The sequence below is a fragment of the Prionailurus bengalensis genome, chromosome A1 (genome assembly GCF_016509475.1).
Source record: "Prionailurus bengalensis isolate Pbe53 chromosome A1, Fcat_Pben_1.1_paternal_pri, whole genome shotgun sequence".
Taxonomy (NCBI): domain Eukaryota; kingdom Metazoa; phylum Chordata; class Mammalia; order Carnivora; family Felidae; genus Prionailurus; species Prionailurus bengalensis.
Genome location: NC_057343.1, coordinates 22933418 through 22960468, shown reverse-complemented (window position 1 = coordinate 22960468; position 27051 = coordinate 22933418). Strand labels below are relative to the sequence as shown.

At 35.3% G+C, this 27051-nt stretch overlaps 1 protein-coding gene across 1 annotated transcript in view; it reads left to right on the top strand.

Annotated features, from left to right (window-relative positions):
• Nucleotides 1-27051, top strand: part of RB1 (RB transcriptional corepressor 1) — a 180128-nt gene that overhangs the window by 14900 nt on the left and 138177 nt on the right. The gene's annotated exons all lie outside the window — the stretch shown is intronic.

Genomic DNA, 27051 nt, shown 5'->3' with positions numbered 1-27051 from the left:
TGTTCATCTGTTTTGTTTCTTAAATTACACATGAGTGAAATCATATAGTATTTGTCTTTCTCTGATTGGTTTATTTTGCTTAGCATAATACTCTCTAGCTCCATCCATGTCATTGCAAATGGCAAGATTTCATTCTTTTTGATGGCTGAGTAATATTCCTCTGTGTGTGTGTGTGTGTGTGTGTGTGTGCGCGCGCGCGCATGTGCGCACCACATCTTCTTTATCCATTCATCAGTCAGTGGACATTGGGCTCCCTCCATAGTTTGGCTATTGTTGATAATGCTGCTATAAACATTGGGATCCACGTACTCCTTTGAATCTGTATTTTTGTATCATTTGGATAACTACCTAATAGTGCAATTGCTGGGTTGTAGAGTAGCTCTATTTTTAACTATTTGAGGAACCTCCATACTGTTTTCCAGAGTGGCTGCATCAGTTTGCATTCTCACCAACAGTGCAAGAGGGTTCCCCTTTCTCCACATCCACGCCAATACCTGTTGTTTCTTGTGTTGTTGGTTTTAGCCATTCTGACAGGTGTGAGGTGGTATCTAAATGTGGTTTTGATTTGTATTTTCTGATTATGAGTGATGTTGAACATTTTTTCAGGTGTCTTTAAGCCATCTGGATGTCTTCTTTGGAGAGGTGTCTATTTGTGTCTTCTGCCCTTTGTTAACTGGGTTGTTTGTTTTTTGGGTATTGAGTTTGATAAGTCCTTTATAGATTTTAGATACTAACCCTTCATCAGATATGTTGCTTTCAATTATCTCCTCCCATTCCATATGCTGCCTTTTAGTTTTGCTGATTGGTACCTTCACCATGCAGAAGCTTTTTATCTTGATGAAGTCCCAGTAGTTCAGGTTTGCTTTTGTCTCTCTTGCCTTCAGTGATGTGTCTACTAAGAAGTTGCTGCAGCTGAGGTCAAAGAGGTTGCTGCCTGAGTTTTCCTCTAGGATTTTGATGGTTTATTATCTCACATTTAGGTCTTTCATCCCGTTTGAATTTATTTTTGTGTATGGTGTAAGAGAGTGGTCCAGTTTTAATCTTCTACCTGTTGCTGTCCATTTCACTGTTGAAGAGACTTTTTTCCATTGGATATTCTTTCCTGCTTTGTTTAAGATTAGTTGACCATATAGTTGTGGCATAGTCTATTTCCAAATGATTTTTACTATTGAATGTATATTATAAAAACTATGTCACTATATTTTTCATGTCTTCCCTCATGGTCTTTGTCCTATTGTCATACATTTTACTTGTATATGTAAAACCCCATAATACGGTGCTATTATTTTTGCTTTAACCAATTTTTTTAAAGGAAATTTAAATAGTAATTTAAAAAAGAGTCTTTAAAATAGCCATGTAGCTACCGTTTCCAGTGCTCGTCCTTCTTTTATAAAGATCCATATTTCCATCTGGCATCATTTCCTTCTGCTTGAAGGATTTTCCTTAACATTTTCTATAGACATCAGACATGGTGATGATTTCTTTCAGCATTTGTACATCTGAAAAGGTCTGTATTTTGCCTTAGTTTTTAAAAGATACTTCCACTGGTTAAAAAATTGTAGTTTGACTTTTTTCCCCCAGTACTTTAAAGATGCTGTCTTGCTGTGTTCTAGCTTGCATTGTTTCCGAAGAGAAGTCTGCTGTCATCCAAATCTTTGTTTCTCTGTATGTGAAATGTTTGGTGGTTTTTTTTATGTTTATTTATTTTTGAGAGAGTATTAGAGCGGGAGGAGCAGAGAGAGAAGTAGACACAGAATTGGAAGCAGGCTCCAGGCTCTGAGCTGTCAGCACAGAGCCTGACATGCTGACGCGGGGCTTGAACTCATGAACTGCGAGATCATGACCTGAGCTGAAGTCAGACGCTCAACTGACCGAGCCACCCAGGAGCCCCTGTTTTTTGTTTTTGTTTTTTTAACTTTATTTTTGAGGGAGAGAGAGAGCAGGAGCAGGGTGAGGGGCAGAGAGAGAGGGAGAGAGAATCTCAAGCAGGCTCCACACTGTGTATGGAGCCTAAGGCAGTGCTCAAACCCATGAACATGACCTAAGTGAAAATCAAGAGTGGGATGCTTAACTGACTAAGCCACCCAGGTACCTTCTGTATGTGAAATGTTGTATTTTATGATCTTCTCTTTCTCCCTAGAGTGTTTCAGCATTTTGATCATGATATTTAATGGTGTAGTTTTTAAGATTTTCATGTTTGAGGTTCATTTTACTTCTCGAATGTGTAGGTTTATCGTTTTCATCAAATTTGGAAACAGTTTGGCCATTATGTCTTCAAATAAAGCTTTTTTTGGTCCTTTTTCTTTCTCTCCTCTCCTTCATGGTCTCTAATTATATATATTATATATATATATATATATATATATATATATATATATATATATATATATATATTTAGCTATGTGACATTTTCCCACAGTTCATTGATCCTCTATTCAGATTTTTGGTCTTCAGTTTACTTTGCTGTGCATTTCATTTTGGATGATTCCTTTTGCTTTATCCTTAAATTTACCTGCCTTTAATCCCATTCAGTGTACTTCTCACCTCACATTTAAGAATTTTCATATTTAGAAGTTGAATTTAGCGGTTTTTAAAAAATATATATTCTATGTCTGTGCTTATTACATCTTTGCTATAGCTCAAAGGTTGGCAAACTTTTTCTGTAAAGGGTCAGATAATACAAATTTTAGGTGATGCAATCTCTGTCATTGTAGCATGAAAACAGTCACAGACAAAGTGCAAATGAATAAGTGTGGCTGTATTCCAATAACTTTATAAAAATGGGCATGCTGGATTTGATTGTAGTTTGCTCACCTCTGGGATAGCTTCTTGAAAATGAGGTACTGTTATAATAACCGTTTTAATGTCCGTATCTAATAATTCTATATCTGATTTTTTAAATTCTAATGGATTTTTGTCCTTTTTGTGGTTATTTTCCTGTTTTTTGTATATCTAATAACTTTTATTTGGCTGTAGACATTGTAAATTTGTGTATTAGATATTTCATTAATTTTTGTATTCCTGATAATATTCTTAATCTTTCTTCTGGGTTCATTAAGTTTTTTGGACACAGGTTGATCCTTTCAGGTTTTACTTTTAAGATTTATTAGGTGACATTAGAGTTGGGCTTAGTCTAGGGCAGAGATTCTCAATTTTGCCACTATTGACATTTTGGGCTGGATAATTCTTTGTTACGGGGGCTGTCTTGTGTGTTTTAGAATGTTTAGGGGCATGATCCCAGGCTTCAATCTACTAGATGCCTGTAGTACACCCTGCCCAGTTGTGAAAATCGTACCCAGATTATTGCCATATGTCCACTGGGAAGTAAAAATATCACTAGGTAACAACCACCTGTCTAGCATTAAATACTCTATTGAGGTAAGCCTCTTTAATGTATACCCTTTGTATTACCATGAAGTTTTCTCCTCTGGCCATTGGGAACAGGCACTACTCCCAGCCGGTGTGAGCCATAAATGTTCCTCACCTGCATGTGCTAATTGAGGGGAATCCATTGCAGATCTCTGGAGTTTCTCTGTGTAGCTCTCTTTGGTACTCTGCACTGTGAATTCTAGGTGCTTTGACTTCCTCAGACTTCTAGTTCTGTCCAGCCAGTCCAGGGAGACCATTGGGCTGTCCTTGGTTTTTCCCTCCTTGCACTGCTATCTGGAATTATTCACCAGGAAGTAGCTTAAACATTTATAGGGCTCACCTTGTATATTCCCTGAGTCTTGGAGATTACTCTTCTTTATTGTCTAAGGTCTAGAGCCTTGAGTTATATTATGTATCTGTTTCCATTTTCTTTTCTTTTTTGTTTGTTTATTTTGGGCAGAACCATAAATCTGGCCCTAGTTACTTCATCAAAAGTTGGAGCAGAGGGGCACCCACGTGGCTCAGGTGGTTGAGAGTCTGACTTCGGCTCAGGTCATGATCTCTTGGTTCATGGGTTCGAGCCCTCCATCAGGCCTGCTGCTGTCAGTGCAGAGCCCACTTTGGATCTTATGTACCTCTGGTTCTCTGCCTCTCCCTTGCTCACATTCTCTCTCTCAAAAATAAATAAAACATTAAAAAAAAGTTGAAGCAGAAATCCTCAGTAAAATATTTTTCACGTTTTTAAAATTTTTTCTTAGTGGTTACTCTGGCTTGCAATACACATCTTAACTTACCAGATTTTACCGATTTAATTCCATTAAGATACAAAAAGTTTACTATTACACAGTTCTAATCTCTCCTTCCTTTTTTATGGTATTTTTATACATACTATGTCTGTATATCTTAGAAACACAAGAATGTAAGAGAAATAAGCAGATGATAAATTTATAGAGGTTTTTCAAAAATTCATATATTAACTGTTTTAAATTCAACATTTTTGGCTCTCTATTATTCCTTGTTCTGTTCCACCTCTTTCTCCACCTCCCCCCTTTTGTAAAATTTAATCTCCTCTTCCTTTTTAAAAAAAAATTTAAATGTTTATTTACCTTTGAGAGAGAGAGAGACAGAGTACGGGTAGGGGATGAACAGGGAGAGAGAGGGAGACACAGAATCCCAAGCAGGCTCCAGGCTCTGAGCTGTCAGCACAGAGCTCAACGCGGGGCTCGAACTCGTGAACTGCAAGGTCATGACCTGAGCTGAAGTCGGACACTTAACTGACTGAGCCACCCAGGCGCCCCTCTTCTCTTCCATCTTAACTGTGAATCCAAGTTATTATCTGGTATCATTTCCTTATTCCAATGTGGTTTCATTCCCACCATCTTTTTTTATGTTGTTATTATCAAACATACTACATATCTTTATGCTATAGGCCTGACAGTAAAATTTTAGATATTTTTTAAAAAAAATTGCTTTTTAAAATCAGGAAGGAAAGAGAAATATGCAATTATACTATATTTTGTCATTGCCTATTTACCTTTACACACATTATTCGTGTAGATTTTAATTATAGTCTATTGTCATTTCCTCTTAGCCTGAAGAAATTCTTTAGTACGACTTGTAAGGCAGGTTTGGTTTTAGTTTTTTCATTTTTTGTTAATCTGGGAATACCTTTATTTTGCATTGATTTTTGAAAGATAGATTTGCTGGATATAGGATTATTCATGGTTTTATTGTTTCAGCTCTCTGAATAGATCATTAATTCCTTCCTCAACTTCATTGTTTCTGATGAGAAGTCAGCTGTTAATCTTACTGTGATTTCATTTGTATTGATAAATCCTTTATTCTCTTGATGTTTTTAAGATTTTCTCTATTTTTGTTCTTAAACTTTTTTAGTATGATGTGTCTGGGTGTAGATATCTTTGCATTTTTCCCATTTGGAGTTTGTTGATCTTCTTGGATGTATAGATGTATTCTCTCAAATATTAAGGAGACTTGAGTTAATTCCTAGATTTGTTTTTAAAATACATACTGCCAGTGGTGCCTGGCTGGCTCAGTCAGTTGAGCATCCAACTCTTGATTTCAGCTCAGGTCATGGTCCCAGAGTTGTGGGATCAAGCCCCACATTGGGCTCTGTCCTGAGTGTGAAGCCTTCTTGGGATTCATTCTCTCGCAATAACTCAACTCTCAATCTCTCTCTCTCCCCCCCCCCACCCCTCTCTCCCACTGTGCTCATTCTGTCTCAAATAAAAAAAATACTTACTGCTAATGTACATAGACATACATATTACTCCAGAAAAAGATGTAGATCAAAAACCTTATATTAGATTATTTTCCAGTCCTTCAAAATTTATTGAGACTTGTTTTATGGCTCATCTTTGTGTTCTGTCCTGGTTAACATATGTTCACTTGGTAAAATTCATTAGTGAAGTTATCTTTGGAGTTTTTGGGCAAATTTTAAACTTTTTACTCAATTTCTGTAATAGATACAGTATTATTTAGGTTATCTGTTTCTTCCTGAGTATATATTAATAATTTGTGTCTTACATGGAATTTGTGCGTATCATCTAAGTTGTTAAATTTTCAGGAAGGACTTTTTTCTTTCCTTTTCAAAATCTACTTCTTAGTAGATGTTGTTTTTTTTAGAGCATTATTAGGTTCACAGTAAAATTGAGGAAAAAGCACACAAATTTCCCACATACCCCCTGTTCCCAATATTCACAGCCTTCCCCGCTATCAATATCCTGCACTAGAGTGGTATATTTATTATAGTTGAGCCTTCATTGACACATCATAATCACCCAAAGTCCATAATTTACCTTAGGCTTCACTCTTGGTATGTTATTTTCTACATTGGGACAAATTTGTGTGATAGCATGTACTGATCATTGAAATATCATACAGAGTATTTTCACTGCCCTGAAAATTCTCTGTGCTCTGCTTATTCATCCTTCTCCTCCCCCACCACAGCAACGACTGATCTTTTTACTGTCTACATAGTTTTGTCTTTTTTAGAATGTCATATAGTTGGAATCAAATAGTTTCTAGCCTTTTCAGATTGGCTTCTTTTCCCTTAGTTATGTGTATTCGAGGTGATCTGTGTCTTGAATGTTTTGATAGCTCATTTTTTTGTTTAGCTCTGAATAATATTCCATTATTTAGATGTACCATTTTTTGTTTATCAAGTCATCTACTGAAGGAAATCTTTGTTGGTTCCCAGTTTTGGCAGTTATGAATAAAGCCACTCTAAAAACCCATGTATAAGTTTTTATGGGGATAGAAGTTTTCAGCTCTTTGGGTAAATACCAAGGACAGTGATTTCTGGATCCTATGGTAAGAGTTTGTTTATAAGAAAGTGCCAAACTGTTTTCCAAAGTGGCTGCATCATTTTGAATTTCCACTGGTAATGGAAGTTCTTTTTGCTCTACATTCTCAGCAGCATTTGGTGTTGTCAGCGTTTTGGAATTTGGCCATGGTAATAGGTGCAGTATCTCATTGTTTTAATTTGCAATTCTCTAATGGCATATGATGTAGAATATTTTTTCATATGCTTACTTGCTATTGGTACACTTTTTTGAGAGATACCTATTCAGACCATGTGCCCATTTTTTAATCAGTTCATTTTCTTGTGGAATTTGAAGAGTTTGTGTATTTTGGATAACAGTTCTTTATCAAATACATCTTTTGCAAATATTTTCTCCTTCTGTGCCTTGACTTCTTGTTTTCTTGACAGTGTCTTTCATGCAGCAGAAATGATTAATGAAGTCTAGGTTATCAATTCTTCCTTTTGTGTTGTATCTTGCCTTTGGTGTTGTATCTAAAAAGTCATTGCCATCATGCTTTCTGATTTCAATCTTGCCTTTGGTGTTGTATCTAAAAAGTCATTGCCATCATGCTTTCTGATTTCAAACTATATTACAAAGCTGTAGTAATCAAAACAGCATAAAAACAGACTCCTAGATAAATGCTGTGGAATATCCCAGAAATAAATCCATGCATATATGGCCAATTAATTTATTACAAAAGGAGCCAAGAATATAAAATGGGGATAGGACAGTCTCTTCAAAAGATGGTACTGAGAAAACTGGACAGCCAAATGTGAATGAAACTGGACCACTATTTTGTACCATACATAAACATCAACTCCAAATGGATTAAGACTTGAACATAAGACCTAAAAGCCTAAAACTAGAAGAAGATGTAAATGGTAAGCTCCTTGACATTGATTTTGGTAATGATTTTTTGGGATTGATAGCAAAAGCAAAGGCACCAAAAGTAAAAACAAGCAAGTGGGAATATATCGAACTAAAAAGCTTCTGCTCAACAAAGGAAACCGTCAACAAAATGAAAAGGCAACCTACTGAATAGGACAATGTATTTGCAAATCATATATCTGATACAGGGTTCATTTCTAAGATACATAAAAAAACTCAATGGCACAGAAGCCAACAATCCAGTTAAAAGATGGGCAGAGGATTTGAATAGACATTTTCCCAAAGGAGACACGCATATGGCCAACAGGTACATAAAAAGATGCTTAGCATCACTCATCATCCGGGAAATGCAAATCAAAACCACAATGAGATATCCCTTCACATCAGTTAGAATGACTGTTATCAAAAAAGATAAGAAATAATAAGTGTTGGTGAAGATTTAGAGAAAAGGGACTCTGGTGCATCGTTGGTGAGCATACAAACTGGTGCAGCAATATGCAAAACAATATGAAGGTTTTTTTAAAAATTGAAAATAGAACTACCATATGATCCATCATTCTACTTCTGGGTGTGTGTATATGTGTGTGTGTATATATATATATATATATATATGTGTGTGTGTGTGTGTGTATGTATATGTGTGTGTATATATATGCATACACACATATACATACATACATACATATATAAATATAGTGGAATATTATTCTGCCATAATAAAGAAAGAATCTTAACATTGCAACAACATGGAGAGATCTTGAGGACCTTATGTTAAGTGAAATAAGTCAATCAGAGAAGGACAAATGCCATGTGACCTCACTTATATGTAGGATCTAAAAAAACTGAACTTACAGAGACCAGATTGGTGGTTACCACAGGTAGGTAACCTTTAGTGGATGGGCAGTATGGATGAAGGTGATCCAAAAGTATAGTCTTCCAGTTAAAAACAACCAAGTCATGAGATGACTTATTAAATAACTAATTAAATAAATAAGTAATGTAAAACATGGTGACTATAGTTAATTTTGTATTTTATATTTAAAAGTTGCTGAGAGAGTATACCTTAGAAGTTCACGAGAAAAAACATTGTAATTATGTGTGGTGAGGGATGTTACATAGACTTATTGTGATCCTTTCACAACATACACAAATATTGAATCATAATGTTGTACACCAGAAACTAATATGTTATACTCCAATCATACCTAAATTAAAGAAAAGTCTTTGCCGAACCTAAGGTCAACCAGATTTTCCTAATTTTACCTTTTAGGAATTTTATAGTTTTCCATTTTACGTTTAGGTCTGTGATCCATTTTGAGTTAATTTTTGTGAAGGGTATAAGGTCTGTGTGTCTAGATTCATTGTTTTGCAGGTGTATATCCAGTTGTTCTAATACTGTTTGTGGAAAATACATTTTTCCTTCATTATTGTCAAAGATCAGTTGACTATATTAGTGTGGGTCTGTTTCTGGACTGTCTGTTCCATTGATCTGTTTGTCGGTTTTTTCACCAGTATCACAGTGTCTTGATTATTGTAGCTTTATAAATCTTGAGATTGGATCGTGTTAGTCCTCTGACTTTGTTATTCTTTTTCAATATTATATTGGTCGTTTGAGCTCTTTTGCCTCTTCATATCAACTTTAGAATCACTGTGTCAATATTCACAAAATAACTTGCTGGCATTTTGATTGAGGTTGTGTTAGATCTATGGATCAATTTGGGAAAAACTGATGTCTTGTTTTCCTATTTATAAGTATGGAATATCTCTATTTATTTTAGTTCCTTGATTTCATTCACCAGTTTTGTAGTTTTTCTTGTGTATATCTGGTACATATTTTATATTTTGTTAGGTTTATACCTAAATATTTCATTTTTGGAGTGCTAATATGAATGGTATTTTGTTTTTTATTCCACACCCTACTTGTTCACTGTTGGTGTATAGGAAAGTTATTTAGTTATGTATACTAATCTTGCATTTTGTAACCCTGATATAATCACTTATTAGGTCCAGGAATTTTTGTCAGTTCTTCAAGATTTTCTAAATAGTCATATCATTTGCAAACAGTTTTTTTTTCTTCCCAATATGTATACCTTTTATTCATTTTCTGGTCTTAGTGCATTTTATAGGACTTACAGTATGATATTGAAAAGGAGCAGTGAGAGCCAACACCCTTGCTTTGTTCCTTATCTTTAATGGGAAAGCTTGTAGTTTCTCACCATTAAGTATGAGGTTAGTTGTAGGTTGTTTATAGATGTTGTTTATCAAATTGGGGAAGTTCTTTATTCATTTTTGTTGAGAAGTTTTATCGGGTGTTGGATTTTGTTAAATGCTGTTTTTACATCTCTTGATATGATCATGACATTTTTTTCTTCATCTTGTTGATGTGATGTATTACATTAATTGGTTTTTGAATGTCGCATACCTGGAATAAATCCCAATTTGTCAGGTATATAACTCTTATTATACATTGTTGATTCAATTTTCTAGTAATCTGTGGAGGATTTTTGTTTCTATATGCATGATAAATACTGGTCTGTATTTTTTTTTTTTCCTTGTAATGTATTTGTCTGGGTTTAGTATTGTGGTAATGCTACTTCATGCAATGACTTAGAAAGTATTTCCTTTGCTTCTGTCTTCTGGAAGAGATTATAGAGAATTGGTATAATTTTTTCCTTAAATGTTTGTTAGAATTCACCAGTGAATTCTTCTGTGTCTAGTGCTTTCTGTTTTGAATGGTTATTATTGATTCAATTTTTTTAATATATTAGAGGTATATTCAGAGTGTATATTTTTTTGTGTGAGTTTTGGCAGATTGTGTCTTTGAAGGAATTGGTTTATTTCATCTAGGTTTTTGGATTTGTGGGTATAGAATTGTTTATAATACTCTATTATCCTTTTAATTTCCATAGGATCTGTAGTTATTTTTTTTCATTTCTTATAGAAGTAATTTGTCTTCTCTTTTTTCAGTTAATATAAATATAGGCTTCTCAGTTATATTACTCTTTTCAGAGAATCAGCTTTTGGTTTCATTCTGTTTTTTTCTTTCTGTCGATTATCTGTTTTCAGTAATTCTTTTGTGTTTAGGCGGATTTTTGTTGTGAAATATCAAAATTACTTTTATTTCCTCTTGTATATATTCTTCAGCTATTTTCTTTGTAGCTACGATTGTGGTTCATTTAACATCCTAGAGTTATAACACTGTAATTTGAATTTATTTCAGACTAACTTCAGTGACGTAAAAACTGTACCCCTTCAACAGCTCTATATCCAACTCTTTTAGTTGTTGATGTCACAAAATTACATCTTCATACACTGTGAGTTCAAAACATAACTAATAGTTTAATTCATTAGTCTTATGTAGAAAACAAAAAGTGGAGTTATACACCATTATTACAATAATAGTAACTTTTCTAGTTGTCTATGTGTTTACTTTTATTGAAATTTTTATTTTTATGGTTTTGAGTTACTCTTTCTTTTCATTTCAGTCTTCAAGACTCCCATTAGCATTGTTCACAGGGCATGTTTAGTGGTAATGAACTCCCTCAACTTCTGTTTATCCTGGAATTTCTTACTTTCTCTTTGATTTTTGAAGGATAGTTTTATTGGATATAGCAGTCTTGGCTGACAGTTTTTTCCTTTGAGCATTTTTAATATATCAGCGTACTACCTCTGGCCTTCAGAATTTCTAATGAGAAATCTGTTGATAATCACTGAAGCTTCTTTGTACATGATGAGTTGCTTCTTTCTTGCTGCTTTATAAATTCTGCCTTTGACTTGAACTTTTGACATCTTGATTATAGTATGTCCTGGTAGGAGTGTCTTTCAGTTCATCATACTTGGAGTTTGTTGAGTTTCTGGGATGTTTATATTCATCTTTTAACACATTTTGGAAGTTTTTGGCCATTATTTCTTTAAATATTCTCTCTGCCCTTTTCTCTCTCTTTTCCTTGGGGAAATCATATGATGGTGTCCTGTAGGTCCCTTAGTCTTTGTTTCCTTTTCTTCAATTTGTTTTCTGTTTCCCAGACTCTATACTTTCCATTATCCTATCTTCACGTTTGTTGTTTTTTTTCTTCTACCTTTGAATCTCTCTAGGTGAATTTTTCATTTTAGTTATATACTTTCCAGCTCCAGAATTTTTTGTTTCTTTTTAGATTTTCTTTCTCTTGATATTTCCATTTTGTTTGTCATTTTCTTGACTTTGTTCATGTCTTCCTTTTGTTCTTTGAGCATCTTTAGGATCATTGTTTTAAATTCTTCATCTAGTATATCTGCCATCAGTTCTTTTTCAACAACAGTTTCTGTTGGTCTTTTTTTTTCCCTTTGAGTGAATCATACTTTCCTGTTTCTTTATATGCTTTGTGATTCTTTTTTGTGGAAAACTGGACATTAGAATCCAGTAATGTGGTAAGTCTGAAAATCAGATTCTCCTTTTTTTCCTAGGGCTTGCTGTTTTTTGGGTTTTATTTTTCATTTTGTTTTCTTTTTTGGTTGTTGTAGTGCATGTTTCTGCCAAAAATCAGTGTGGGGTATAAGATTAAGGTCTTGTCAGGTCTTTTCTGAGCCTGTGACTTCTCTGAACATGCACTGTCTTTTTTATTTTCTTTGTATATGTGATTGCTTTACAGTTACCTAGTTATCGATGTCTCACTCCCAAAAGTGGAAAAAGAAAAAGGCACAGATCCTTTAAATCCCCTGGAAGTCACTTCAACCAAAGGAGGAGGCACAACAGTAGCCCTCACTTCTTTGCATTTCTGTGATGAGTAGCAGCAGTCAGTGATTAGAACATATATCTCTGAAATTTGAAAGAGTCCTTTTTGCTCACTCTGACTCCTGTGGACTGTGTGTAAGCTATTCCAGGAACATGTGCACAGCTGCCTGCAGGGTAGCTGAGGGTTGGCAAGAGTAGCTGCTACTGTTTTAAGAGCTGAAATCAAGAGAAATTAGCCATAATTTGTGGTCTGTGCCTTTCCCTGGAAATCGAAAGCCTTTAATAGACTCCAGAGTTACAAAATAGTTACGTCAAAGACATTCCTTCAGTATAATTATTATCTAGGTAGGGAGATAGATTTCTGCTTCTTACTCTGCCATCTTCTCAGAATCCTCTCTCCATATGGATTTTACAATGAATTTGTCAATTTCTATTAGAAAGACAGTTGGTATTTCAGTAGGGATTATGGCAGATCAGTAGATCAATTTGGGGAGTATTGCCATCTTAACAATATTAAGTCTTCAGATTTGTGAGCATGAAATGTCTCTTTCCATTTATCTAGATGTTGTTGACTTTCAGTGATATTTTTGGGTTTTAGAGTACAAGTCTTACCTTAAAAATTATTCCTAAGTATTTTATTCTTGTCCATGATAATATACATAGAATTGTTTTCTTAATTTTGTTTTCAGTTTATTCATTGCTGGTGTATAGAAATACAGTTGATTTTTGTGTGTTTATTTCGTCCCCTGCAAACTTGCTAAATTTATTAGTTCAAATAGTGTCTTAGTAAATTCCTTAGGATTTTATTTATACAGGATCACATTGTCTGCAGATACAGATAGTTTGACTTCTTTCTTTTCTTGATACGTTTTTATTTGTTTTTCTTCCCTAATTGCCCTGACTAGAACATCCAGTACATTGGTGAATAGAATAGCAAGAGGGGCATTGTTGTCTTTCCTGATCTTTTTGATGCCTTTCATCAGGTTGAGGAAGTTCCCTTTTCTTCCTCTTGCATTTAGTGTTTTATCAGATGATTTTGGATTTGCCAAATGATTTTTCTGTGTCTATTGATATATGATATGTGATTTTTTCTTTTATTGGTATTACATTAATTGATTTTCAGATCGTAAGCCAGCATTGCATTTCTAGGATAAGTCTTACTTGGTCATTGTGTATAATCTTTTGTATATGTTTGTGAATTTGGTTTGCTAATATTTTCTTGAGGATTTTTGGCTTATACTCATAGATTTTCTCTCTGTTGTCTTTCCTTGTAATATCTTTGTTTGATTTTAGTATCAGGGTAATACTGGTTTCTCACAGAATAAGTTGGGGAATCTTCCCTCTTAAGAGATTTTTATGGGAATTTGATGAGTTGATATTAATTCCTTTTAAAATGTTTGGAATTCATCAGTGAAGCTATCTGGGCCTGGAATTTTCCCTATGGGAAGTTCTAAAATTACTATTCTATCTTTTACTGTAGGTCTATTCAGATTGTTTATTTTTGAGTCAGTTTTGGTAGTTTGTCCTTCTCAAGGAATTTGTCCATTTCATCTATGTTATCTAATTTGTTGGCATGTGGTTATTTATAGCATTCATGTTACAATTCTTTTTATTTCTATAAGGTTGGTCTTAATGTCCTTATTTCATTCCTAATTTTAGCTAACTTAAGCCTTTTGTCTTGGTGAGTCTAACTAAAAGTTTCTCTATTTTGGTGATCTCTTTAAAAAACCATTTTTGGTTTTTTTCCCCCAACTTTTCTATTCTCTTTCCTAAACTGTTACTTTCCTATTTTTTCCACCATTTAATGTTTTATACTTAATATGTATAGCAGATAACATTATTAAAGTTCATTATGAACTTTCATCATGAAATACTCAGATATGTCTAATATATAATTACATATAGTGAAATTATTATAATAATGTATAATTGGGCTGCCTCCTTTTAAAATTGCTTTTCCTTCATTAAAGTTTTCAGTGTTAGGCAGTATTATTTACTGCAGTGTATTTTCTTCTGGGCCTATGCAAGGAGTTTTATCCTCATCTGTGAATAAAGATCAGCTTGGCTTCTTCTGAGAACTAATTTATTTAATTTTGTGGTCACCATGAATCTTGTAACTGATTATTTACTATTTTGGATATCAACTTCCAAGGCATTATAGCATGCAGTTTTTCACTTACTAACATCTCTCCTGTTATTTTTTTATCATCATTATATTTGGCTTTCAAAATTTCAAAGAAAAAAATCATATACTCAAAGTTCAAATGTACTTGTTTTTAAGAGATCAGGTTTTATAGTAATAGAGTAAAAAGTGAATATATATATATGTATATATTGACTTCTTTCTATTCCTACCTTTGTAGAAAGAACCATTGATAGATTTTTTATTCACTTTGTACCTCCAATCCTTCCTCCTTTAACCTCACCACACACACACAAGGATTTTCATTTTACCTAATTGAGGTTTTATTATTTATTTACACTTTTTAAAAGTTCATTACTTTTTATTATTATTGGAGTAGGCATTAGACTCACATGGTTCAAGATTCAAGAGAAATAAAAATGTAAATAGTGAAAAGTTGCTCTCATTCCTAACCCTCAGCCACCTACATTTTCCCTCCAAAGGCGACTAATGAGAGTTTCTAGCTTTTGCATTGTTCTGCACCTTGCTTTTTTCATGTAGTCATGTGTCTTGAAGAGTACCTCGCCCTTTGGGGTTAGCTTGATATTTTTAGTAAATGTATTTTCTATTGTATGGACATATAATTTATTTATGTGTTCCCCTCTTGGTAAACATATAGTTTATTTTTGAATATTTGATACTATAAATGTTGTATGCAATGAATATCCTTCTATCCACATTTAATGCACAAGTAACATGATTTCTGTAGTGTAGATTGCTAGAGGTGGAATCATTGGGTCAAAATTTAATAGATATTTTAATAGATGATGTCTTTGTTCATAGAATGGCAGTCTTTGCCCAGATTTCACTCTTCCAGGGAGACCTACCACCCTGTTTAATAGTGTTTAATCTCACTTTTTTTCTCAAATTCTCTATTCACTTTACTCTGTTCTTTTTATAATATAGTGTGTAGTATACTTATTTAAACTGATTCTTGTTTATTGTCTTTCCCCTCCCTTTAAAATGTCAGCTCCAGGACACGAGAATGTTTATTTTGTTACTGATGTATTCTGAGCAGTTAAAATAGTACTTGGTGCTTAGTAGGCTTTTAATAAATAACTGTTGAATTAATTTAATGAATAAGAGAATAATGTCCCCAAATTACCCTTCCCAAAAATGCTTAAGTTCTTTATCCATATATTTTGGATTTTTTTTTCTTGATCTTATTTATAGTTTTGTTAATTTTTTAAAAAAAATTCTTTCTAGTACCTTTTGGGATACAGATTATTGAAAACCAGCCATAATGTATTTTCTTTTAATTAATTAATTAATTTTTTTTATACTTGAGAGAGAGAGAGAGAGAGAGAGAGAGAGAGCGAGCAGCAGAGGGGCAGAGAGATGGAGACCTAATCTGAAGCAGGCTCCGGGCTCTGAGCTGTCAGCACAGAACCCGACACGGGGCTCGAACTCATGAGCAGTGAGATCATGATTTGAGCCAAATTTGGATGCCCAACTGACTGAGCCACCCAGGCGCCCCAATGTATTTCCTTTTTAAAAAATCTGCCCCCTTATTCTGCACAAACATAGAGCCAAATCTGAATTTTTATCCCCCCTGTTAGAAGTAGATATCAGAAGAGTACATCAAACTCTTCCATAGGATTAAAATGACTGTAGAGATTTTCATGGGCTTCCAAGTATGCTCGATTAACAGCAGATGTTGCTTTGAAATAAATGATCTGCCAGTGAATTAATATTTTTCCTTATTTACATGCATTGTAAGGGTACCTGGGTGGCTCATTCGGTTAAGTGGCCAACTTTGGCTCAGGTCATGATCTCGCGGTAGGTGAGTTCAAGCCCCACATTGGGCTCTGTGCTGATGGTGCAGAGCCTGCTTGGGATTCTGTCTCTCCCCTGTCTTTATGCCCCCACACTGCTTGCTTGCTCGCTCGCTCTCTCTCTCTCTCTCTCTCTCAAAATAAATAAATAAACTTTAAAAAATTGTATGCATTGTAATGTTAGAAGCCTGATATACATGATTATTGATGTTATTGGTAGTTATTTCTCTGTTTTATATTCAGCTATAAACAGATAATCAAGTTTGTATGAGACCTAGATATTTAGGAGATTTTAAGTGAATTATTTTATCAAACATTCCTAATCCTGTTTGTGTCTTAATTTATCTCTTTTATATGTACCTTGATTTTCTCATGGTACAAACTATTTTTTAAGGTAAGTTGAATCAGAATCATATTGCACTCAAAACTACTAAATATTATTAATTTCCCCTCACCTTACCTCTGTTTCAGAAGGTCTCCAAACTTTGTTTATTAAGTCTATTTCTCCTAGTTTTATTCAAGACCTAAAAGCTGGCAGTCATTGTTTTTTTATCAACATAAAGGTAAATTGTATTACCATGCTGCATTGAATTCTAACAGAAGCGATAAATGCCCATTCTAACAAGTGCCCTCCTCACAAGGACATTGTGTAACTAGATGGCTGTTTAATAATTGAAGCTTTATGGGAAGTGAACATACGGGTTTTCTTAAAGTTTTTTTAAATATAGGAAAATTTGCCAAAGATTATCATTTTATGACTTGGAACCCTAGAAACTCCCAGACCACAGAATGCTTTGACAATTACTGATCTCTTTCAGTTCCTTTCCTACTTGGGATTTTTATTCTAATGCCAGCTCATTTATTCATGATTGAAGTTTTTCTTTTTTCAAGTAGTATATGCTATATTGGTAGAAGGAGTTGGCATTCAAACTTTGGAAGATACCTTTTATCCATATAATTGAATCTGAGTTGTAGGAATTGATCTGTCTCTTCAATGTTTTTCAACCTTGTTTCTAAGAGTAGTAGATAACAGTTTCATAGATCTTTTACAGAAAAGCCAATTAATTAATGGTTGTTTGAGCTTGGTGGCAGCTTTTTCTTCTATATGATTATATCTTCTGGGGTAGATCATCTTTGGGCCTTTGACTCAATAAACTAAGCAGAGAGCTGGACCAGAAACTAAGTTCCAGGTCAGTTGTGTGTCACCTATTTAGAAAATGAGGCCTGTAATATCATTTCTTTGTGTAAGTTATTTTTTTTAATGTTTATTTTATTTTTTGAGAGAGCAAGCTGGGGAGGAGCAGAGAGAGAGAGGGAGAGAGAAATCCCAAGCAGGCTCCATGCTGTCAGTTCAGAGCCCGACACAGGGCTCGAACTGACAGTGAGATCATGACCTGATCTGAAACCAAGAGTCAGATGCTTAACCAACAGAGCCACTCTTGTGTCCCTGTGAGTTACTCTTGTTCATACTCACTAGCTGTTATCAATGTGAATGTGAGTTGAAGAAACTATAGTAGAACCAATCATTGTACCTTACATTTTGTACTGGTGATTGAAGTATTGAAGTGTTGCTTGTTTTTCTGAGCATACTAAGGGAAAAAAAAGATAAAGACAAAAAAGCTATTCTATCCTATATGGGGTATGGCTATTACTACTGCTTTTTTTTTTTAATACACATTTAATACCAAGTTATTGTGAATACTGTATTAGGCTCTTGGGTGGTACAGTAATTAATTAGGTATAACTCTTTTGCCTTCCAAATGCTTATGGACTAGTTGAAATACAGACAAATAAAAACAAGTAAATCACAGTTCTATTAAGTGCTTGGGTAGTGCTACCCACTGAGTTCTGTGGAAGTTCTTAATGGAGGGAGCCCCATCTCTTGGGCAGTGGGCCAGGTAAATCTGAACTTGCTAGGTACTTACTTTTCTTGGAGTAGAGTCAATTCTCTCTCACAAGGGCATTGTGTAACTGGATGGCTGATTCAGCCGTGTGTTGTATCAAAAATGTGATTGAGTGCAAGTAAGGTTAGCTTTTATATTCATCTTCTTGGCTGTGTCACTCTTAATTTCTGCTTCTTAGCACATTGAAGAATTGTCCTTAATGCTGACTACTGTCAGCCAGTATTACACAAGTGAGGGAGGTGGGATTTTCTAGCATATTAGTCTGTTATCCCTTTGGTTCCTACATACAGTCTTGGTGAGGAAGAAATCCAAGAGTAGACGATAGAAGACAGCTCTTAACCCCTCTATTGCTCTAATATATTCCTGTAATACATTTAATTTGTAACCTTGTTGCTAGTCACTCATTTCAGTCCTGTGAATCAAGTGTAAGGATGTGTCTGTCCTTTTGACCCAGAGTTAAAAAGCATGTTTTTTATGGCTTTTTTTTTGAGTTTTTTTAAATATGAAATTTATTGTCAAATTGGTTTCTATACAACACCCAGTGCTTATCCCCAACAGGTGCCCTCCTCAGTGCCCATCACCCACCCCCCATCAACCCTCAGTTTGTTCTCAGTTTTTAAGCATCTCTTATGGTTTGGCTGTTTCCCTCTCTACCTTTTTTTTTTTTTTCCTTCCCCATGGTCTTATGTTAAGTTTTTCAGGCTTATTTTCATCTTGGTTGTGGCTAATATTTTAAAAAGTGGAAATTAGAGATAATAGTATTTTTAAGTTTTAAAATTGAATTTAAATTCATGTTAGTTAAGTTGTGACAGCATGAATAGTAATTTTCTAATGCGTCCAAGATGATTTCTTTTACCACTTGGTGGAGCTCTTTTGTAAGTTAGTGCATTTTAAAGCAGCAAGTTGAAGTCATCAATTGGGGGTTATTGTTTGGGTGGTTCAAGTGAACTAAATGCTACTAATAGGTAGCCTCTTCAAGTGTTGATTGTAGATTTTAATTTAGACTATAATGTGTAATTAAAGTTTTAATATCTTAATGGTTTCTCAGTATTCCTAATTTTTCTCTTTCCTGCTTTGTATAAATTTAGCACTTTCTTGCTGACTAAATTTTCTTACTGACTAAATAAAAAGCTCAGAAGCTTTTTATCTTGATGAGGTCCCAGTAGTTCATTTTTGCTTTTATTTCCCTTGCTTTTGGAGAACGGTTGAGTAAAAAGTTATTGCAGCTGAGGTCAGAGAGGTTGTTGTCTGTTTTCTCCTCTAGGGTTTTGATGGTTTCTTGTCTCACATTCAGGTCCTTCATCCATTTGGGTTTATTTTTGTGTATAGTGTAAGGAAGTAGTCCAGTTTCATTCTTTTACATGTTGCTGTCCAGTTCTCCCAGCACCAATTGCTAAAGAGACGGTCTTTTTTCCATTGGGTATTCTTTCTTTGTCAAAAATTAGTTGGCCATACATTTGTGGTCCAATTCTGGGTTCTCTTTTCCCTTGGTCTGTGTGTCTGTGTTTGTACCAATACCGTACTGTCTTGATGAGTACAGCTTTGTAGTAGAGGCTAAAGTCCAGGATTGTTATGCCTCCCACTTTGTTTTTCTTTTTCAACATTACTTTGGCTGTTCGGGGTCTTTTGTGGTTCCATACAGATTTTAGGATTGTTTGTTCTAGCTCTGAGAAGAATGTTGGTGCAATTTTGATTGGGATTGAGATGAATGAATAGATTGCTTTGGGTAGTATTGACATTTTAACAATATTTGTTCTTCCAATCCATGAGCCTGGAATGTTTTTCATTTCTTTGTGTCTTTTTCAGTTTTTTTCGTAAGTTTTCTATAGTTTTAAGCATGTAGATCTTTTACATCTTTAGTTAGGTTTATTCCTAGGTATTTTATGGTGCTTGGTGCAGTTGTAAATGGGATCAATTTCTTGTTTTTTTTTTTTTTTTTTATCCTGTTGCTTCATTATTGGTGCATAGAAATGCAACCAATTTCTGTACATTGATTTTTGTATCCTGCGACTTTGCTAATAGATTCATGTTTCCATTCCGCCAGTTTTTTGGTGGAGTCTTTCAGGTTTTCCATGTATAGTATCATGTCATCTGCAAATAGTGAAAGTTTTACTTCTTTGCAAATTTGGATGCCTTTTGTTTCATTTTGTTTTCTGATTGTTGAGGCTAGGACTTCCAATACTGTGTTAAACAACAGTGGTGAGAGTGGACATCCCTGTAGTGTTCCTGATCTCAGGGGGGAAAGCTCTCAATTTTTCTCCATTGAGGATGATATTAGCTGTGGGCTTTTCATATAGAGCTTTTATGATGTTATGTTCCTTCTATCCCAACTTTCTTGAGGGTTTTTATTAAGAAAGGATGCTGTATTTATTAAGATGTTTTTTCTGCATCTGTTGACAGGATCATATGGCTTTTATCCTTTTTTCTATTAATGTGATGTATCACATTGGTTGATTTGTGAATATTGAACCAGCCCTGCAGCTCAGGAATGAATCCCACTGGATCATGGAGAATAATTCTTATAATATACTGTTGAATTTGATTTGCTGGTATCTTGTTAAGAATTTTTGTATCCAGGCTCAGCCTGTAATTCTCCTTTTTAGTGGGGTCTCTGATTTGGGAATCAAGGTAATGCTGGCTTCATAGAATGAGTCTGGAAGCTTTACTTCTGTTTCTATTTTATGGAACAGCTTGAGAAGAATAGGTATTAACTGGGCTTTAAATGTCTGGTAGAAATCCCCTGGGAAGCCATCTAGTCCAGGACTCTTACTTGTTTGGAGATTTTTGATAACTGATTCAATTTCTTTGCTGGTTATGGGTCTGTTCAAATTTTCTATTTCTTTCTGTTTGACTTTTGGTAGTGTGTGGGTGTCTAGGAATTTATCCATTTCTTCCAGGTTGTCCAGTTTATTGGCATATAATTTTTCACAGTATTGTCTCCTAACTGTATTTCTGTGATGTTGGTTGTGATTTCTCCTCTTTCATTCGTGGTTTTCTCTATTTGGGTTCTCTCAGGTTTTGAGAAGTCTGGCTAGGGATTTATTAATATTGTTTATTCTTTCAAAATATCAGTTCTTAGATTCATTGATGAGTTTTTTTTAGAATTCTGTATTGTTTATTTCTGCTCTAATATTTATTATTTATCTTCTGCTCATTTTGGGGTTTCTTTGCTGCTATGTTTCTAGTTCTTTTAGGTGTGAGGTTAGGTTTTGTATTCAGCATTTTTCTTGTTTTTGAGATAGGCCTGGATTGCAATGTATTTTCCTCTTAGGACTGTTTTTGCTGCATCCCAAGGGGTTTGGACTGTTGTGTTTTCATTTTCATTTGCTTCCATTTGTTTTTTAATTTCTTCTTTAATCGCCTGGTTGACTTGTTCATTCTTTAGTAGGATGTTCTTTAACCTCCATGCATTTGGAGGCTTTCCAAATTCTTTCTTGTGGTTGATTTCAAGATTCATAGCATTGTGATCTGAAAATATGCATGGTATGATCTCAATTCTTTTACATTTATTGAGGGCTGTTTTGTGACTCAGTATGTGATCTATCTTGGAGAATGTTCCATGTGCACTTGAGAAGAATGTGTATTTTGCTGCTTTTGGATGAGAAGTTCTGAATGTATCTGTCAAGTCCATCTGGTCCAGTGTATCATTCAAGCCCATTGTTTCTTTATTGATTTTCTGCCTATATGATCTGTCCATTGTTATAAGTGGAGTTTTAAAGTCTCTTGCAAATACCGTATTCTTATCAATAAGATTGCTTATGTTTGTGATTGATTTATGTATTTGGGTTCTCTCAAGTTGGGGACATAAACATTTATAATTGTTAGCTCTTCTTGGTGGATAGTCCCTGTAATTATGATATAATGCCCTTCTTCATCTCTTGTTACAGCCTTTAGTTTAAAACCTAGTTTGTCTGATATAAGTATGGCTACTCCAGCTTTTCTTTTGACTTCCAGTAGCATGATAGATGGTTCTCCATCCCCTCACTTTCAATCTGAAGGTGTCCTCATGTCTAAAGTGAGTCTCTTGTAGATAGCATATAGATGCATCTTAGTTTTTTACCCATTCTGATACCTGTGTCTTTTGATTGGGGCATTTAGTCCATTTACAGTTAGAGTTATTATTGAAAGATGCAAATTTAATGTCATTGTGCTATCTGTAGGTTTTATGCTTGTAGTGATAGCTCTGGTCCTTTGTAGTCTTTACAGCATTCCACTCACATAGTCCCCCTTAGCATGTCTTGCACGGCTGGTTTAGTGGTCATGAACTCCTTCAGTTTTTGTTTGTCTGGGAAAGCCTTTATCTCTCCTTCTATTCTGAATGACCGCCTTGCCAGATAAATGATTCTTGGCTGAATATTTTTCCTATTTATCACATAGAATATTTCCTGCCCCTCCCATCTTGCATGTCAGGTTTCAGTGGACAGGTCTGCTACTACCCTAATATGTCTACCCTTGTAGGTTAAGGCCTGTTTGTCCCTAGCTGCTTTCAGAATTCTCTCTTTATCTTTGTATTTTGCCAGTTTCACTCTGATATGCCATGGTGAAGACCTGTTCTTGTTGAATCTGAAGGGAGTTTTCTGTGCCTCCTGGATTTGGATGTCTGCTTCCTTCCTCAGATTAGGGAAGTTCTCAGTTACAATTTGTTCAAGTAAACCTTCTGCCCCTTTCTCTTTCTCTTCTTCTGGAACTCCTATGATATGGATATTAGTACATTTCATTGAAGCACTTAGTTTTCTAATTCTCCCCTCATAGTCTGGTATTTTCTTATCTTTTTCTCGGCTTCATCACTTTCCATAATTTTATCTTCTATTTCACTTATTCTCCCCTCTGCTTCCTCTGTCCTTGCTGTCACTGCATCTACTTTATTGTGCACCTCATATATACCATTTCTTAATTTGTTGTGACTATTTCTTAGTTCCTTGATATCTGCAGCAATAGATTCTCTGCTGTCTTACTGCATAGTCATAATCTTATGACTATTATTCCAAATTCTTTATCAGATATATTGTTTATATCTGTTTTGAGAAATTCTCTGTCATTTCTTCCTGAAATTTCTTTTGAGGGAATTCTTCCATTTCATCATTTTAGCTAGTTTTCTGCCCTTTAAGTGTTTTAATAGCTTGTTAAGTGTCCTTCACCTACGAGCACTACTATATTAAAAAGGGGTCATACACTGTCCAGGGCCTGGTCATTCAGGATGTGTTTTTGGAGTGTGTTGTGTGCTCTCTGTTATTGTGACTCTGGTTGCTCTATCTCCCTACTTGTAGTGGTGGCTTGGACCTTCCACCAGGTATACTTTGATTTGTTCATTGAAATAACCCTGGAAAAAAATTTAAAAGGCATGGTGGTAGAAGAAGCCTTATACCATACAAAGAGAGAAATGACAGGGGTGGGGTAAAAAGAAAAGAAAAAAAAAATGACCAGGCAGAAAATCAGAGAAACTGTATGGCTTACTCTCTAGAGAGAAAGGGGAAAATAAGGAAAAAAGAGATACAGAAGAGATATGAAAAGACTAGATTAAAAATGTCTGTTTAAACCAATAACCAGAATAGAAAAGGGAAGAAATAAGAGGAAGAAAAGAAAGAAAAAATTGACCATGAATCCATTCAGAAAATGCAAAGCTACTGGACCAATATCTGATGGTTCCTTGAAACCAGTGGCTGTGCTGGTCTGGAGGAGGGGCTGTCTGATTCGGTCAGTGTCAGTCTTGCTCAGGTAGATAGCAGTTACCAGGTACAAAGGGGGAGGGGTGTGGTTTGGTGTAGGTGGGTCCTGCCTCCACTCTGGGCCTGCTGTTTTGTTCCCTGAAGCTCGACCTTATTGGTGATGGGGATGAAAATGGCAACACCCCAGTCTCTACTCCCTGGATGGGCTATCCCATACCACTCTCTTCAGGCTGTCCTCACAGTGCTGCCTGGGCATGAGCAGGTGGTTTGTCTTGCTCCACAGTCTTCTGTGCCTTCCAGGCACGTGGCTGGGATTCAAACCCCAATGTCCTAAAGGATCCCACTCTGCCCGCCCCCATTCCAGGGTAGTGCCACTCTACCCTGCCAACAAAGGGCCTCTGGCTGGCAGGTCTTTTGTCCTTGGAGTGGCTATATACTTCTTCCCACAACACCCAAGGGAGGAGACTGCTGTCTTTGTGCCTCTGAGCTTGCTACTGAGCCTGAGGTGGCTCCCCTTCTCCACCAGGTGCATGTACAAGACAGCAGGCCCCAGTCTGGAGACAGTCCTATAACCCTGGATTGTCACTTCTAAGGCTGTTTGCAAGTTAGACATTGGTTCTTTCTGTTTTTTCCATTCCCTGGACTATGGTCCAGAGAGGTTTTTCTCTTGTCCAAACATAATCCTATGCTTCCACAGCCTCTCTGTCTGTTCCTTTTGTCTCTCCACAGAAGGAGATCCTTCTTTTCTGTGCCTATGCCTCCTGTTTTATCTCTCCCAGTTCATAATCACCCACTTATAGCTTGCCAAGTTGTATCTGTTGGCCCCTGGAGATGTTTCTGTCACTCTGTAGCCTAGATTCCTGGAATTCCAAATCTTCTGGCCTCAATACTCCTGTGTTTGAGGGGCGGGGGACCTTCATGTCCCCCTGCTTCTCTGCCATGTTGACTCTGTCTCCTAAGTTTTTTTTTTTTAATTTTTAAATGTTTACTTATTTTGAGAGAGAGAGAGAGAGAGAGAGAGCGCGAGCACAAGTGGGGGAAAGGGCAGAGAGAGAGGGAGGGAGACACAGAATCTGAAGCAGGCTCCAGGCTCTGAGCTGACAACACAGAGCCTGACACAAGGCTTAAACCCACGGACTGTGAGATCCTGACCTGAGCCAAAGTTGGATGCTTAACTGACTGAGCCACCCAGGCGCCCCAATAAATCTTGATAAATGCACTCAACCATGTAATTACCACCATCAATTAAAGTATAGAAATTTTTGGTCCAGAAAGTTTTCTCCTTTCCTTTGTTGTCTAACAACACCTCCACTCCTGTCCCAAGGCAGCCACTGATGTACTTTTTGCCATTAAAAATTAATTTTGCCTTTTCTAGAGTTTTGTAGGAAAGGAAGAACAGTATATAGGATTTACCCTTTTTTCTCTAGCTTCTTTTTTTCATGTGATAATTTTGAGGTTTATGTTGTGTTCATTAGTACTTTTCCTTATTTATTAAAAACATTTTTTTATGTTTTATTTATTTTCGAGAGAGAGATTGAGAGACAGAGCATGCATGGAGGAGGGACAGAGAGAGAGGGAAACACAGAAACTGAAACATGCTCCAGGCTCTGAGCTGTCAGCACAGAGCCCAATGCAGGGCTCAAACCTACGAACTGTGAAATCTTGACCTGAGCCAAAGTCGGATGCTTAACTGACTGAGCCACCCGGGCGCCCCAGTACTTTTCCTTTTTACTGTTGAATAACATTCCATTGTATGGCTGTACCACAGTTTATCTGTTCACCAGTTTTTGGATATTTGGACATTTTCTAGTTTTTGGTTTTTATAATTGAAGCTGTTATTAACATTTATGTACAAAGTTTCCATTTCTCTTGGGTATAAATACCTAGGAGTGGTATTGCTAAGTGTTATGGAAAGTATATACTTAACTTTATAAGAACTTGCCAAACTTGTTTTTCAAAATGGTTGTACCATTTTACATGATCACCAGCAGTATTTGAGTATTCCTTGCTCTACATCCTTACCAACCATTTGTTGTCTCAACCATATCGTCAGTCTTTTTAATTTAACCATTCTAGTGGGTGTATATTTGTAAGTTTTAAGATATATGTATAGAAATGCAACAGATTGCTGCATATTGTGGAATTTAAGAAACAAAACAAACAGCAAAGAAAAGAAAAGACACATGAAGAAATAGACTCTTAACTATAAAGAACAAACTGATCGTTACCAGAAGGGAGGTGAGGGGGGATGGGTTAAAAAGGTGATGGGGATTAAGGAGTGTACTTGTCCTGATGAGCATTGGGTGATATATGGAATTGTTGAATCCCTGTATTGTACACCTGAAACTAATATACCACTGTATGTTAACTATACTGTAATTAAAACAAAACTTAAATAAAAAATAGTTGTTTTCCATGTAGCTGAAATTAAGGAAAAGTTGAGTTAGATAATATGTTTTTATTATTAAAATTTGATAATCCAGAACAATTCTTTTCCTAAAGTTTATATGTAACTGAGATTTAAAAACAATGTAAAATTTCATCATAAACTTTTCAGCTCTGTTGTAACCTTCGATTGAGAGTAAGCAAATTGTTCCAGTTGTGTAATAGAATATCAGCTAATTTGGTATTTCTTTTGTTTGCAATCTAATGTAATCAAGTTTTACCTACAAAACTTACATATTTAGAAAGAGATACATATTTTTAAGGGAAAAAGTATTCTAATGATAATCATAGCCATCACTCATCAGGTACTAATTATATGCCAGGCATTATTCTAAGGGCTTTAGATGTATACTCTCACTTAATTCTTACCAAGTGAGATGTGTATTATTATTTCCATTTTACAAAGGAGACAATTATGGCATTGAGAGATATGAATTTCATGAGGTTACAAAATACTTGAGTCAGTAGATTGGTAAAAAAATAAGTGTATCAAAGCAAAATGAAGATAAGAAAGTAGGCTTCTTTTTAAAAAAAAAACAACAATTGTTATGAACTCAAATCTTTTAAGTCAGCTCTGATGACATTGGATTATTGAAAAATGAAAATATTTGCTTCAGAGAACTGACCCCTCAATTTTTCACAGTAAGTTATAATTTAACTTTTTGATCTTTCTAGTATTTTTTGCTTTATAATATAAAATTAAAGATTTTTTGTTAGTGTGGAATTAAATACTCTCAACTATATGCCATCATAAGAATTTAAAAGCAAGTTAAATTGAGTAAGAAAAA